Source organism: Canis lupus, chromosome 21 (genome assembly GCF_003254725.2).
Source record: "Canis lupus dingo isolate Sandy chromosome 21, ASM325472v2, whole genome shotgun sequence".
Lineage (NCBI taxonomy): Eukaryota > Metazoa > Chordata > Mammalia > Carnivora > Canidae > Canis > Canis lupus.
Window position 1 is genome coordinate 5,199,442 of NC_064263.1, and position 15,833 is coordinate 5,215,274.

General features: G+C 44.1%; 1 protein-coding gene and 1 long non-coding RNA gene across 3 annotated transcripts in view; one reads left to right on the forward strand and one right to left on the reverse strand.

Moving 5' to 3' along the window:
• MAML2 (mastermind like transcriptional coactivator 2) overlaps nt 1-15,833 on the forward strand; it is a 343,007-nt gene that overhangs the window by 192,973 nt on the left and 134,201 nt on the right. The gene's annotated exons all lie outside the window — the stretch shown is intronic.
• Nucleotides 1-15,833, reverse strand: part of LOC118351831 (uncharacterized) — a 41,978-nt gene that overhangs the window by 8,360 nt on the left and 17,785 nt on the right. Inside the window, exon 2 of the long non-coding RNA XR_004807975.2 lies at nt 12,752-12,866. This is a non-coding gene — a long non-coding RNA (uncharacterized LOC118351831). The remainder of the gene's footprint in view (nt 1-12,751; nt 12,867-15,833) is intronic.

Below are 15,833 nucleotides of genomic sequence, written 5' to 3' on the forward strand. Positions count from 1 at the left end.
CATACGTTTTGAGGAGAACCACTGGGACTTAAATGTGCCCTACACAGAGACCCCAACTCGCTGGGCTGGGCTGGGCTAGAGGGAGGGGAGCTGCAGGCTGGGCTTGCTAATAAAAAAGAAAAAAAAAAAAAGGAAAGGATTCTCCAAGGTCCTGTGGCAGAAAAACACTGTCCCATGGTGACTGAACACTGAAGTGTAAGGATCAAGAAGACTTGGGTTACAAGGTCTGCATCTTTCATCCCTTCTTCCCCAAACCCCAGCCCTGGACATCACAGAAGGAGGATCACATTGTTCAGAGGATGGGTGCTCTGATTCAGACATGTATGTCAAGATAAGGAATTAAGTGCACCATCCTAAGCAGCAAGCCAGAAAAATCACTCCTTCAGGGTTGGAAAGAACTTGCCAGTTCCCATTGGAAAGAGAGCTACACACATCATTTAAAAAGCTGACCTTTAAGTAAGTATGCAGTTACCTTTTTATCCCCAGCACACACCATAGAACCATTGCCATTATTTTAAAAAGTTAAAAGGACGTGGATTAAAACCTCGTTTCTGCCACCTACTCGCTGAGTGAACTTGAGACAATTATTTGACATCTCTAAGTATCAGCTCCCTTTAAAGGTGTAGTAATAGTAAAACCTAACTCATAGGCCTGGTGTGAGGATGAAATGAGATTGCATGCATACATTTTTGTGGCAATATCTGGCATCAGGTAAATGTTCATTAAGTGCTAACCATTATTATCACCCCTACTTCTAACTTGGGCAGGGCAACCCGACAGGCTGCAGAGCCTATGGACCTAATGCCTTGCACATGCCTGAAACCCAGATTATAGAAGAAACCCTTGCTGTTTATTCTAATACACGATATAGTGGCAAATAAGGAAACAGCAGTCAGCGGTATTTGTGACTTTCCATGGTAACCATTTCTGTTTACCCCTCTTAGCTGGAGGAAATGAAAGCAGTATTGGCTGAATTAGTTGGAACATGCCATTCAGTTTTTACCACAATGTGGTAAGAATAGGGAATATGATTATAAAACTTCTATGTATCAAGTACTTGGAAATGTCAAACAGAATTTGGGGAAAAGAAGGATAGATTAATTTACATATAGCAAAACTTTGTTGACTCAGTTTTTATTTCACTATAATATTTGGACAAGAGTTTGGCTGACTTTAAATATATAATAAGCATGATTTTCTATGCAAATAATTCCAGAACCTTAAAGTACTTGGAACCTTTAACCTGGTAGTAGAGGAGGATGATAAATAAATAAAGTATTTATAGTTTGTAATAAGGGCTCTCAAGAGGGTAAATTGGGCCTTGTGTCCTGCCACTTACTAGCTATATGATCTTAAGTCACAGATCCATAGAATAATAGAATTTGAAGTCATCTTAGAGATACATTACAAAGGCTTGATGGACTACAAAATACTAAACAAACAGATGATTATTGATAAATACCATAATACCAAATTATAAACTATTCTTACCTGGTAATGTAAGCAGCCTTTAAAGACTTCTATTAAACACTCATATTTCTCATTTGAAGTGCAATACATCCCATAAAAAACATAAAACCCATTTCATTAGATATTCTATATTTTAACATTTTCATAATTTAAAACTGTTTTTCTGCCAAGTGGACTGAGCTAGTCTTTTGTAGGGAAAAGAATCAAGGTGTTTAATGGGTGTATGGGCCAGCCCTCATAGGCAAATGGTTGAAGAATAACAGATTTAGGTGCTTCTGAAACATTAAAATCAACAAGAATATAATAATGAAGATGAATACAAAAAAATTAGAAAATGCAACAAATATTTTCCTTTTAAAATGTATTGAGCTGCTTTTGCACAGGTGGTACTCCACAAAAATTGAAATCAGAATATAGACCTCTAGGAAACTGAGACAACAACATAGTTATCTCATTATTAATAGAACTGTTCCTTATAATGGCTCTCTTACGGTTTTTTTCACATGCTCAATACTGAACTTAAAAGTTCTTCCATTTGATAGGAAATATTCCATTAAACATCAAATACATACATATCTTCACTCCTCTTCATTTAAAATTCTGAGTGTAATCGCATATTCACGGAGCTTAATTAATGTCTGTGAAATGCTTTAAGTACATTGGATGAAAATGATTACGGAACATCTTTATCCAGGAGAGCCCACTTGAGGCTGTTTTGTCTTACAGATCTTATACCTCCTGACAGGACGTCATGCGTATAGAAGGCACTCACTACATATGATTGGATCATATGTAATCCTTCAGTAGTCAGATTTCAATTTTTACTCTAAGATCTTTTCCACAGGCATCGCAGAGTAGCAGTATCTTGGGCATGATCATCATGTCTCAGCATTTAATGGAAGTGCTGTCAGGCTTTCAGAACTGATACACACTACCAAACACAGAAGAGACTGATGTATAAACCCAAATACCAGTTTGGAACTTTACAGTGAGAACGGTCACATTTAGCAGGCCAGAATACCCAAATGCACTGATGAATTTATCCTTTCCTACACGTAGGGAGACAAATTACAAGCTAAGTTGCTTGTCATAAGGAATCTGAACCAAGGTATTTGGTAGAAACATTGCCGTGTCTCTTGTCGGAAAGCTAAAAGTATGCCATCTCCATCTCTCCTATAGGTTTTTGTGTGCAGTGTGGGGGTAGCAACTATCTATGGACAGTGCTGGGACACAGTAACAGGTCACTATTCTTTGAGAGCCCCCTTTTTTGTTGTTGTCATGCTGACCGTCATTCATGTGTTGTCTCTTCGAAGCAGGTAAAATCAAATAACTAGGCAGTAGCTTTATATGTACAAAAGTGACTGTGCTCTCCTGCTTATACCTGATCTCTAAATTGAAATGTGGTTGATGCTGAAGTAGAGTCACTAGGGCATAGACTCTGGCAAACTACTGTCCATCTTGCTCACCTCTGAATCCCTGGCACCTTGCAGAAATTCGGTCACACGATAGATTCTCAATAAATAGCTATAGAAGAAATGAATGAATAGGTAAGTTACTATTACAAATGCCTGACCCCATTCTGTATATTCATTTTTTACCTAATTTCCTGCTCAGAAGCTAACTTTTTGGAGCTCATTTTCTATAAATGACATGACTGAGAGAAAAATATGTATGTGTGAGTGCTATTAACTACACATTCCATTCCTTTGCCAGATATGTGATTCTTGCCTACCAGGAAACTTTAACCTTAAAGTGTACAATTGGTTGGTTTTTAGTATATTTTAAAAATGGTGCCACTATCACCGCCATCTAATTCCAGAGTATTTGAAACCCCATGCCCTGTAGGAGGCACTTCCCATGTCCCCTTTCTTTGGATTCTTGCAATTACTAATCTACTTTCTCGTTCGGTGAATTTGCTTATTCTGAGGATTTCATATAAATGCAATCATAAATGCATAGTTTATCTTGGAGAGTGTTCCATGTACACTTGAGAAGAAGATGTGTTCTGCTGTTGTGCGGGGTGTTGTGCATACATCAATTCAGTTTGGTTGGTTGCCAGTTTTATTCAAGTATGCTGCTCTCTGGTTGGTCATCTGTTTATTCTATCCATCATTAAAAGTGGGGTAATGAAGTTTCAAACTATTGTCATTGGGTTGTCTGTTTCACCCTACTGTTGGTTTTTCTATTGTCTATCTTGAGTCTGTTTTTTAGGTGTATATATATTTATAATTGTTAGGACTTCTAGACAGAGGGAACCTTTTATCATTCTTTGCCTTTGCCTTTACTTATGCTGGTCTCTTTTCCAGGCATGTCCTAGGAATACCTTTTCATCTCTACTCTGCTGAAATTTTACCATTCTCCAAGACGCATCTTGGATGCTGTTTATTCTGAAGTAGTTCTAAGTCTTTCTGGTAGTTCTGCTCACTCCTATTTTCATGTATCTTTACCCCTGTTATGGAATCTGTTTTTGTTTCTCTATTCCTAATTAAAGAGACTGTTCTAACTTTGTATCTATTCCATACCTATTATAGTAGGTATTTAATACATATTTATTTTTTAAAAAGATTTTATTTATTTATTTGACAGAGAGAGAGAGAGAGTACAAGCAGGGGGAGTGGGAGAGGGAGAAGCAGATTGCCCGCTGAGCAAGGAGCCCAATGTAGGACTTAATTCCAGGTTCCTGGGATCCTGACCTGAGCCAAGGGCAGATGCTTAACCAACTGAGCCACCCTGGGACCCCTACTAAATATTTCTAACATCAAAAAGAGAGTAGCCTTGTTTGAGTGATCCTGATGATTGGTGTAAGATAGTGGATAAAAGTCACAAGGAAGTATATTTTAAAGAACTATATTTTAAAGAACCTTAAGATTTTTTTCCCCTTGTAGAGGAATCTCAAGCTTTGAATGGAGGGATGGCAGATGTTCTAACCTCAGCAAATTATCCTTAAACGCAACTGAAATCCAAGTTAGAGATCTTACTTCATTTTTCATGTCCCTGGATTGGACTCTTTCTCCAAGATTAAAACAGCAAGCTATGGTACATATCATGGCTTGGCAAACTTAGAGCATTTTGGAATCCTCTTACTTTCCCCTCTCTAACTTCTGGCCAAATGCAAGATTGTGATGAGGCATGAAGTAGAGAAAGCTGTTGAGTGAGGAAGAAGAAAAAAGTGTTGCATATCCCTCTTGGGTTTCTGAACCAAGTTATGATTTCACTAGAGAAAAATGACATTCTATTGGAAGTCCTCTTTAAAAAGGGGTCTGTGGCTTAATGATGTAGGTGGCTCCTTGGGCTTAGCCTTCTGCACAATAATCCCTACACGGGAGAATTGGCAGCCATCCTCCTATTTGGAGTCCAGATAGTCCAAAATTGCAATATTCCACAAGCTTATGTCTCCTATAACCATAGGACATTTGATCTGCCCATTATCTTGCTCACTTATGCTCTTGGAATCATTATAAATTATCTGGGATATTATGAGCTTGAGATAATCGCTTCATACTCTTCAGTGGCGATGTTATCTAAGAAGATAACATCTATTACACTCAGTAGTTCTTAGCCTTGGCTAATCATTAAAACCATCTGGGGAACTTTAAAAATTACTAATAGCTGGGTCCCACCCCCAGGAATCTTAGTGTAGTTTATCTGGATGGCAACACACCTGTGAGGATTTTCAAAAGTTCCCCTAGATGATTCTAATGCACAACAAAGGATGAGAATAATGATCTAGAACAGTGGTTCTCATTGTGTGGGCCAGCATCAGCATCACCAAAAAACTTGTTAGAAAGGCCAGTGCCCAGGCCTCACCCTAGACACTAAATCAGAAACTCTGGGCTGGGGCCCAGCACCCTGCTTAAAAAGCCCTGTGGGTGATTTTGATGTACTCTAAAGTTTGAGAACCACTGGTCTAGAATGAAGAGACTCCTCTTTACTCATTTCAAGAATGTTTTTTTGGAAAGGGTAAGTGGGAATTGAATCAACTCAGTGTGTGAGGTGGGGGTTGTGTTCCATTTTACAGGCTGGTAGAGAGTAATGTAAATCTATAGTTCTCACATAGTGGTTTCCTTACATTCCCTTTCTCCACGTATAACAATTGGTAAGTCTTGAATTAAATACTGTGTATTTGTACCATGTAGATAGTTAATCTAAATAATGTATAGCACTTCACCCCACCAAAAAAGAAAAAAAATTCCCAGCAATGGATTGTCCTAAAAAATAAAAAATACACTAAAGAGGTGCCTGGGTGGCTCAGTTGGTTAAGCATCTGCCTTCAGCTCAGGTCATGATCCCAGGGTCCTGGGATGGAACTCCACATTGGACTTCCTGCTCAGTGGGAGTCTGCTTCTCTCTCTCAAATAAAGTCTTAAAAAAAAAAATACACCATAATGTAAAATGTCAGCTGGCACCATTTGAGAAGGAGGCCCCATGTTTTACATAAATAACAATTTCAGACCTCATACCTACTCAAACCAGTGGAATTCTGGTTTTCCCTGAGCTGACTGATTTGGTTTTGATTTGTGCTTCATTCATTCTTAAAGAGTAAATAAAGATGAGTCTAATGCTATTTTGCCCTGGGATGAAGACATTTCATGAACTCCACATCTGAGTTATTTACTTGTTTATTATTTGTCTTCTGTTGTTTGCCTTGTGGGAATTGTCACTTGAAACCACAATCCTACAAAAGGTATTGGAGGAGGCTAGGAGCAGCAGGCCGATGTGCCTGATGAATGGGAAGGAAGCTGCATAAAATCTTAGCATCCGCCCACTCTCAAGCCTGTGTGAGCAAGACCGATCTTTTGCCTGTCAAGCAAGAAGATGGTGCAGAAGCACTTCAGAGTTGATGTATATGGTGATTCAAAAAAAAAAAAAAATGATGAAGCAAACTAGGATCTTACTACTCAAGATGTGATGTGCGGACCGGCAGCCCTGGTTGGACCTGGGAGCTCTCTAGAAACCCAGAATCTCGGGCCCATCTCCCCGCTGCTGAATAGAATCTGCAGGCCAGCAAGAGCTCCAGGTGACTCGTGTGGCATGACAATTTGAGAAGCACGGGAGGTTATTTCATGTAATGATGTCACTTTTCTTCTTCTTGGCCTATGAGAAGAGAACACCCTGCTTCTAAAGCAGGCAGCTTGTCCTCCTCCACCATTCTGACGTTTCCAGTGGAAACAATAAGGGTCACTGGGAGGGGAAATCAGCAGGAATAGCTGACCAAGGAAGGAAGTTTAGGTTGAATAAAGGTTTGGTTCATTTTTATAGCCCCTAGAGGAAGAACAATACTGTACAGAAGCTGTTAATGATGGGCTGGATTCGAAGGCAGTAACCTGTGCCAAAATCCAAATGTGTTTTTACTCTAAACTTCCCTCCAGATGTCCAGTTATATTGCAGAATTTCCAGCTGGTAAGAACCCCACAGAAGTGGCTGTTCCCTAAAATACATTTAAATATAAAATACATCTATATTAACTTTATTTTCAATTTCTTCTGCTCTTCTAATAATTTCATTAACTTTCATTAGGCAGCAAATTATTTGGTGCTGATTGAAAATGTCTAGTTGACCTTGATGGAGAGATTTTAGCAGAGATTGTGCTCTGTTTAACAGCTCACACAGGTAACTATGGCAACTCTCCATTTCAGTTATGAACATGTCATACAAATCCTAAGTGAAAACAGCTTCAACCTATCAGTCCTCTTTAATAAGTAATCCAATAATAGTGGACCATTCAACCCAGAGAAAAGGCTTTCTCTTAACTGAGCAATAATTGAAATGGCACCAAGCAGGGAGAGCTGTAGTCTTAACATTATTGGCCAGCCCATTAGCATGATTTCCCTGTGTGTTGTTCAACAAAGAACCCATCTACTTTATTTCTTTTTTTAAAGATTTTATTTGACAAAGAGAGGGAGAGGGAGAGAGCACAAGCAGGGGGAGCAGCAGACAGTGGGAGAGGCAGAGGAAGAAGCAGGCTCCCCACTAAGGGGCAAGACGTGAGGCTCAATCCCAGGACCCCAGGATCACCACATGAGCCAAAGGCAGATGCTTAACCGACTGAGCCACCGGGCACCCCTAACCCATCCACTTTAAACAGATGAAGAGGGGTAGCTCAGGTGGCTCAGCGGTTTAGCGCCAACTTTAGCCCAGGGTGTGATCCTGGAGACCTGGGATTGAGTCAGTCCCACGTTGGGCTCCCTGCGTGGAGCCTGCTTCTCCCTTTGCCTGTGTCTCTGACTCTCTCTCTCTCTCTGTATCTCTCATGAATAAATAAATAAATAATTTAAAAAAAGAAACAGATGAAGAGAAAGCACATGTAACTGCGCAGGTAATTCTGCACACCTGTATTCTATTCCATTCAAGTGAGCCTTAAAAAAGGTTTCAACAGCCAAACTGTGGGAGGAGCCTCGGTGTCCATCGAAAGATGAATGGATAAAGAAGATGTGGTCTATGTATACAATGGAATATTCCTCGGCCATTAGACACGACAAATACCCACCATTTGCTTCAACGTGGATGGAACTGGAGGGTATTATGCTGAGTGAAATGAGTCAATCGGAGAAGGACAAACAGTGTATGTTCTCATTCATGTGGGGAATATAAATAATAGTGAAAGGGAATAGAAGGGAAGGGAGAAGAAATGTGTGGGAAATATCAGAAAGGGAGACAGACGTAGACTCCTAACCCTGGGAAACGAACTAGGGGTGGTGGAAGGGGAGGAGGGCGGGGGGGTGGGGGTGAGTGGGTGACAGGCACTGAGGGGGACACTTGATGGGATGAGCATTGGGTGTTATTCTGTATGTTGGTAAATTGAACACCAATAAAAAATAAATTTATTATTTAAAAAAAACAACAAAGTAAAGACTAAAAAAAAAAAAGGTTTCAGGAAACAGTGGGTGTGGCTTCCCTAATTTGCCCATGGACGCTGAGAGTCAGCAAGAGATTAGGAGGCAGGCAGCCCGCATCCCAGGTGGCTCAGCGGTTTAGCGCCTGCCTTTGGCCTGGGGTGTGATCCTGGGGACCTGGGATTGAGTTCCGCGTCGGGCTCCCTGCATGGAGCCTGCTTCTCTGCCTGTGTCTCTGCCTCTCTCTTCCCTCTCTCTGTCTTTCATGAATGGATGAATAAAATCTTTAAAAAAAGAGAGAGAGATGAGGAGGCTGCTTGCTCTCTGGCGGCACATAGGAACCGGGTTTGAAATCACTGCACTGACCTTCCTCCTCAAGCCCTTTCCGCCCCTGGCCACCATTCACTTCCCTGTGTCCTTACCCATGCACACCATCGTCAGGCTCAGCCACCTGCTCGGTGGCTCCCCATTGCCCCACAATACAATGTCCACGTGGCATGCAAGGCATGGTCTGCCCTCTGCCTACCTGGTGCCCTAGCACAGGGACCATATACCCCATAACCTGGTTTTACTGATTCTCACATATTCCCGGCATCCTCATTCCTCTGTGAGTCACTTGTGCCCATCCTTACCTTGAGCTGATCTCTTGGTCCCCCAGACTGGAATCCTTCTGGCTCAGCCCAAATGGGATTGGCCTCTGGGAAGCTCTTCCTAATCACCCTCATCAGAATTAGGTCCTTGCCCTGTCTTCCAGGTACATGGGGTTTATGCCTCTGTTGCAGCATTGGCTGTGAGCTGACTTCTGTGGGGGTGAGGCTGTGAGGGCCATAGGGATAGGGACTGGGTCTGTGTTGTGCCATCTTCAGGGCCTCACGTGGGGGGCCAGTGCACAAGGGCCACTTGGTTAGTATCTGCCGAATGAATGAATGAATGAGTGAATGTGTAAATTAGGTTTATATTGTATCCCTGCAGGGATTATATATTCTTCTCCACACTTTCCAAGTGCTTCCCAGTCTCCAGGGTGTAACTCAAGCACAATATAACTGTCAGATGCCTTCTCTAATTTTCAGTCTAAAATAACTTCTCGGCCCAAAACCCTGACACGGTACTTGCTTTCTCTCCTGCTCCTTTTAGCTGGTTTCACTTCTCTCATAACATTTTACCTCTATTCCCACACAGTTAATCAATTCACCTAGCCTCTAGGTTGCCGCTGACCAGGGCTCACGTGCTGGGCCCCTCGGACCTCCCTACATAAGAGCCTGGCCCCCACAGATGCTCCTGTAGGGCTCACAAGTCCATCTCTCAGTAGAAACATTCCTCTCTGAAGGAAGGCTTTTCCTGGTGTCCCGTGAAGGGCTCTACCTGAAGTCTGAGCCCCATCTCTGCACATGAGCTAGAAGTCTCTGTAGGCTGGAGATGGCCGTGGGCCTCTGTGCACCAGCACAGCCAAACTAGAACCTATGCCCCTTGCTTCCTAGCAGGTAATCATCCTTTTAAAAAAAACACCTCAATCCCTTATTTTTCTCTTCAGCCTCATGGCCTGCCTCCCATCATTGCCTGGCCTCATAGAGTATAAGAAAAAAGCCAATCTGGAATATGACAAGGAAAGGAAGGAGGAGATGATTAAGGGCCTCATTTTATGCTTCTCTCGCTGAAGGACCTTTACTCATTGCCTCTCACTTCACCATTAGTAACATGTCAAGGGCTGCTGGAGGTCATAAATAACACAAACTGTTCATGACACAGAGAATAGACAGATAGTACTGATTCATTTAGGATTTCAAAATGTGTGTGCCAAGGCAGCATGTGTCCTGGGGAACCTGCTGGGGCCTCCCCTGTGCACAGCCTGGAGCCCAGGGAGACCGGACATGCAGAGGTGAGAGCTTTCTTGCAGGAAATGGGCATTGGCCCAGTTGGGGTTGGAACCTGCCACCACCTGCAGCTGCCCATCATGTTAGAAGCGGCCTTCCTACCTGTCCTGCCTCTTCTTCCATCAACTCCCCAGAGCCCAAGACTTGGACAACAGAAGTATTTCTGCACCGTGTCTGTGCCTTGTGACTCAGGGGCCTCACAGCCTAAAGGTCATCCTGTATAAGGCAATGTGCTGCTGCTCCAAGAGCCATAAACAGTCCCTGTTCAGTGTCTATCTCTCCTCTCTGTTTATTCGCTTCCCTGTCCTCCCCCCCCCCCCCCCCCGCTCCCCAAGGAATCTGGATAAATAATGAACTTTCCAGGTCATCCAAGGGCAGCTCATTAACCCCCTTAGGAAAAGCCAGCAATGACATTTCTTCTTCCTAAGTGGTGGCTTAATGGCCACAGGCAGATAATGCTTTATCAAGAGGCAATCGTTGAATAATAAAATGGGGCTCCTGTGATACGTAATCATGGATCCAAATTCTTGGCCAGGGGTGGCAGAAGAGGAAACAAGGAAGGAAAAGAAGCCCAGGATCGAGAGTATCTTTAGAAAGCTACATCTGAGCTTCACACACAGCAGCTGCTTTTAGCAAACCATGGAAGGTTTAGTGTTTGTTTTCTGGTTTCACATTTACTCTTCTAAGTCCTGCAACCCCCCCTCCTTCCCCCCACCCCTCAGGTCCTTTCACTAAATGTATGCACATGTACGCGTGCGCAGCCTCTTCCCTCTCTGATTCCCCCTCCTTCCCCCTTGCTCTCATTCACACACGTGTTTGACTTAGAATAGACAAAATCATTGTGATGATGAGAAGACCTGGCGCCTACAGCATTTTAGCCTTTTAAATGTCCTTAACCATGTGTGCTCGGCAGAGCAGGTGCTGTGATGGACGTTTTACAGATGGGGAACCTGGGGTTGATTTGCTAAGAGGGTGTAATAAAGCCAGGATTTAGACTCCGTCCTTTCTCCTCCTCAGGTGGTCCTCCTGCCAGACCCCATCTGAGGCAACTCGTGGAGCTCTTGGTGTCCTAATCAGCTTGCATGCCGCCCTTCCAGCCTCACTGTGAGTGCTAAGGGCAGGGCCAGGCCTCCACGCAGGCATACACCGAGCACAGGACTATTGGGTGTGGGAGGAGGGACGAATGCCCTCTGGAATCCTGGTACAAGCAGGGCCTCAGGGGAAGCAGGAGGGAACCAGTGGCCCAACAGAGCTGGGACAGTCCTTTCTATGCCCTGTTGTTTCCTATGGTGACTCCTAATCCCTGCCTGTGAAGCCTGTGTCTTTCTGCCTCCCTTCTTCTCTTTGCACACGGTCCCTCGGCTTAGATGGTCCTCCTCTGCGTAAAGGCCACAACGGCTTCTTCTCCCCCTATTTGCCACCCCAGCACCTGGTGATCCCACACAGACCCTGAATGACTCTTGCAAGGTTTGTCTTAGAGCTGAACCTAAAAATGTCATATCTGAATCTGTCTCCCCTCCAGAGGACAGAAGTCTCCTAGCACGTTTGAGGGGCACTGCATGTGACCACAAAACCAGTTGCATGTGGACTATTAAACATGTCCAGGGCAAATGGCAGATTGCCAGCCTCTTTAGTCAACAGGCATTATTGAGCTCTTACTAGGTGCCAGACATGATGTGAAGTGCTGGGACACAGGGACCAATCAGACAAGCTCCCTGACCTGGAGGAACTCAGCTAACTGTAGCAATGGGCACATGTGTGATTACCAGGAAAAAAAGATTTTAAACATCTCTCGGCCACACCTCGCCCAGGTGAATGCTGGTGACACTTTTCAGAGATCTGGCGGTTCCTGGCTTCAGGGGCCCACTCAGGAGCTACTAACAACTGCAGTCAGTGGCATGGAGGGGTCGAGAGAAAAAATAGAACAGTGAGGGCAGTTATAGATCCTGCGAGAGACAGAGATGGGCATCTCCCCATCTCAGACTCTGACACCTCCTTGGTTATCCAATGCATAAATGTATCCTGGAGTAAAAGCCTGGACCCCCAGCAATGAATGGGTTTGAACAGATGGGTTAAGCCCATACATGGGTCAGCTCAGGTCCCTGGAAGGGAATGGCATCTGTCAGAAATTCTTGCTCATCCTGCCCATCAGGCAATGGATATTAGACCCGCTGTTCCAGCTCCAACACCACAAAGGGCATCCGCTGTGCATAATGTGCATTTGTGTTTATGTTTCTCCTGCCCTGGCCGTGATTGTGGCTCACGTTTCACCTACACGGGGCTTTCTGGGTACGAGACCAGGCATGTAAAGAATGGGATAATTGATCTTTTCCCTCCTGGCTGGAATCTGTGGTTGCATTCCCTCTAAACCACACAGAATTCCAATTTGCTGCCTTGAGTTTTACAGGGTCTGCTGTGAGAAGTAAAAGCCTACAGGTGTGATGGTTTACTGCAGCCAAGGAGATAGAATTTCTTATGACTGACTTATATTTTCTCTGGAAAAACAAAAACCATACACACACACACACACACACACACACACACACACACCTGCCTGAAAGATTTGCTGGATCCTACCTTTGTTAATTACGTGACACTCCCCTTTGCCTGATTTTCTTTCCCTCCATCCATGGCTGCTCCATAGACCCATACTCAGTGGGGCTCTTAAGTAGACTTGACGACTTTCTGTGACCTGGGGAGAAAGCAGGTGAGTTTTGAGAGCTCCGAGGGGGAAAAATAAAAGACCCATAGGATTTCTCCCCTCCAGTAGAGGATCTTGCATTAGAAATCCAGAGAGATTATCTGCAAGTCAGGAGGCGGAAGATGGCTGTATGTACACGTCTGGAGAAATGTTTGGTTGTCCGTGCTGTCGCCCCAGGGTACCACTACCAGGTCAGCTATCAGAGCAGTTAAAATCACTGCAGACAGGAATACGGGACAGGCACAGAATTAAGAGTGGCTTGGTTTCCCACCTCTTCTTTTACAATCTTCTCTCCTCTGTTCTTTTTTTTTTTTTTTAAGATTTATTTATTCATGAGAGATACACAGAGAAAGGTAGAGACACAGGGAGAGGGAGAAGCAGGCTCCCTGTGAGGACCCCGATGCGGGACTCGATCCGGGGACCCCTGGGATCATGACTTGAGCGGAATGCAGATGCTCAACCACTCAGCCACCCAGGCGTCCCTCTCCTCTGTTCTTAACGTTGCCAGAAAGACTGCCTCATGCTGTGATATTGAAAGGCCACCAGGGAACTAGCCCATTAATCACAACTCTATGTTAATGCCGGATGAGTTCATTATGATTAACAGGAAATGGTTTGGGAAGCTGAAATTTAGATTCGAAGTAAAGTGAAAAATAATACGATGTTTCTTTAGAACCTGTTTATGGAGGGCTTATGCACACTGCACCAAAGGACGTGTCTGCTAACTGCTTTTGGCCATCAGCTAGTAACACGCTACATGAACACAAGGCTTGCCTTCCTGGCAGTGGGGCATCATGCCCATGTGCACTAATGGCCTCCCCCAGAGCAGGCAGTTCAATTCATAATTGAACAAGTATTGACCATCTTCTCCGTATCGATGGAAATACACTGTCACGAATATTCCTGATAGCTCTAGGAGTCTGCTTATTTCTCACAGGACCTGAGAGCCCTGGCTTCCATTTGCCATGGAGGCAATTTTATCATGATCCAGGAGCCTCCTAGGAAGCCAGGCCATCCTGGGGCGGAGGAGAGGATTTGCATTCTCTGCAGGCTGGCTGGTGTGCAGAAGTGGGGGCTCTGTTGGGACCAGAGTGAAAGAGATAGCTTCAATACTTCTTGCCCTCTCTCTCCTTCCAGAAATGGGCCTGAGACCTGGATTAGCATCCAAATTGTCCTTCACCCCCTTCTGTCTCTGGCCTTCTTTAGATGAGTGCATATTCATTAGTGGTGAATCTGGCTAGTTGCCTCGGGGACTTCTGTTTGCACCATTTTTCCATTTTATAGATTCAAAATCACAGCACTTGCCCTGGAATTACTGAGGAAAGCAAGGCACTATCCCTTGAGCAATTTGCAAGAAAGAACTAAGCAAACGCGGGGGTCTTTGTAATTTGTTTCACTTTATTCTTCGGTTTCTCCTCTAGTCTCTGAGGATCCTGATCCTCTAGGTTAGTGGTTTCCAAACCTCACTGATCATCATAATCACCTAAGGACCCTTGTAAAAGTATGCATGCTTAGGCCACACTTAGCTGAGATTCTAATGCAGAAGGTCAGAGGGAGGAAAAGAATGAGGACAAAGGCAAGAAGAGGAAGGAGAAGATGTAAGTAGCTGAAAATTGCTCACCTGGGCATCTGGCTCCCCAGTCCTACGTAAGTGTGATTTGTTTTTTTTTAATTCATTTCAAAGAGTTAATGGTATAATTATCCCAAAGCAATTAGACAATTAGACACAGAGTAGAAACGAAATGTGTAAGGGACTGGGAAGCAGGCTTTTTGAAGAGGAGGGCCAGTGTGTGATCTACCCAAAAGAGGGCTTCTGGCTTCAGGCCCGAGCTCGTGGAGCGGGCCTCGACGTGGGCCATCTGGGACCACCACTGATGACATAACTTTCATCTCCCTCATAGAGAAGCCAGCACACACAGGTCACTCTTGACCTTTCAAGTGCAACAGACCCTGGCCACCATCTCAGCTTCTGTGCATCTGTTCAGTTGCTGTCCTCCCGTAGCTTGGGGGCATGCCTTTCCCCTACATAATTAATGACCACTTACTGTTTGCCAGGGTCTACTGAAGGCATGAGGCACTCAGTGATGAACAGACTTAGGGCCTCTCATGGGGCTTGCATTCTGGTGGGAGAGGACATACAGAAACTACTTCTCAAGAAAAGAAAATCATTATGAATTGCAATAAGTGATCCAAAAGAAACAAAGCGCCAGGATCAAGAAGAGAGTGGGGGGTTGGGTAGAAAAGGGTAATTAGAGGAAAATGTGGTAGCTCCAAAAAAGACAGAGCTAGGTGCTGATAAAGCCTGGGTTCCAGATGCAGCTCTGATAATTGTATGCTCTGCTGAGAACTTCAGCGAGGTATCAAACTACGTCTATGTTATTTTTCCTATCGCTGCCGTGACACATTGCCACAGGTTGATGGCCAAAAATGTAAAACTCAGATTGATTACACTGCAGTTCTGGAGATCAGAAGTCCAACATGGGTCTCAATGGGCAAAATCAGTGTGTTGGCAGGGCTGCGTTCTTTCTGAAGGTTCTAGGGTAGCATCCGTTCCTGGGTCTTCCCAGCCTCTATAGGCTGCCAGCACTTCTCAGCTCATGGCTCTCTTCCATCTTCAAAGCCAGCTGGGTCGCATCTTCACACGTCACTCTGATTCTCCCATTTTCCCTTATATGGACCACTGTGATACACCAAGTCCACCTGGATAATCCAGGATACTCTCCACATCTCAAGATCCTTTCACCATACAAGGTAATATAGTCAAAGGTCCTACCAATTAGGACATAGACATTGGGGAGGGGGTACATTGTTCTGTCTGCCACAATGTCACACCTTCCTTCCTCTTTCTGATACAATACTATTACTTTCTTCACCCACCTCCTAGGGCTATCATAAAAGTCAAATATCCTAACAGCCACTGGAAGTATTTTTACAAGTTGTAAGAGTCAACAGAGTTAT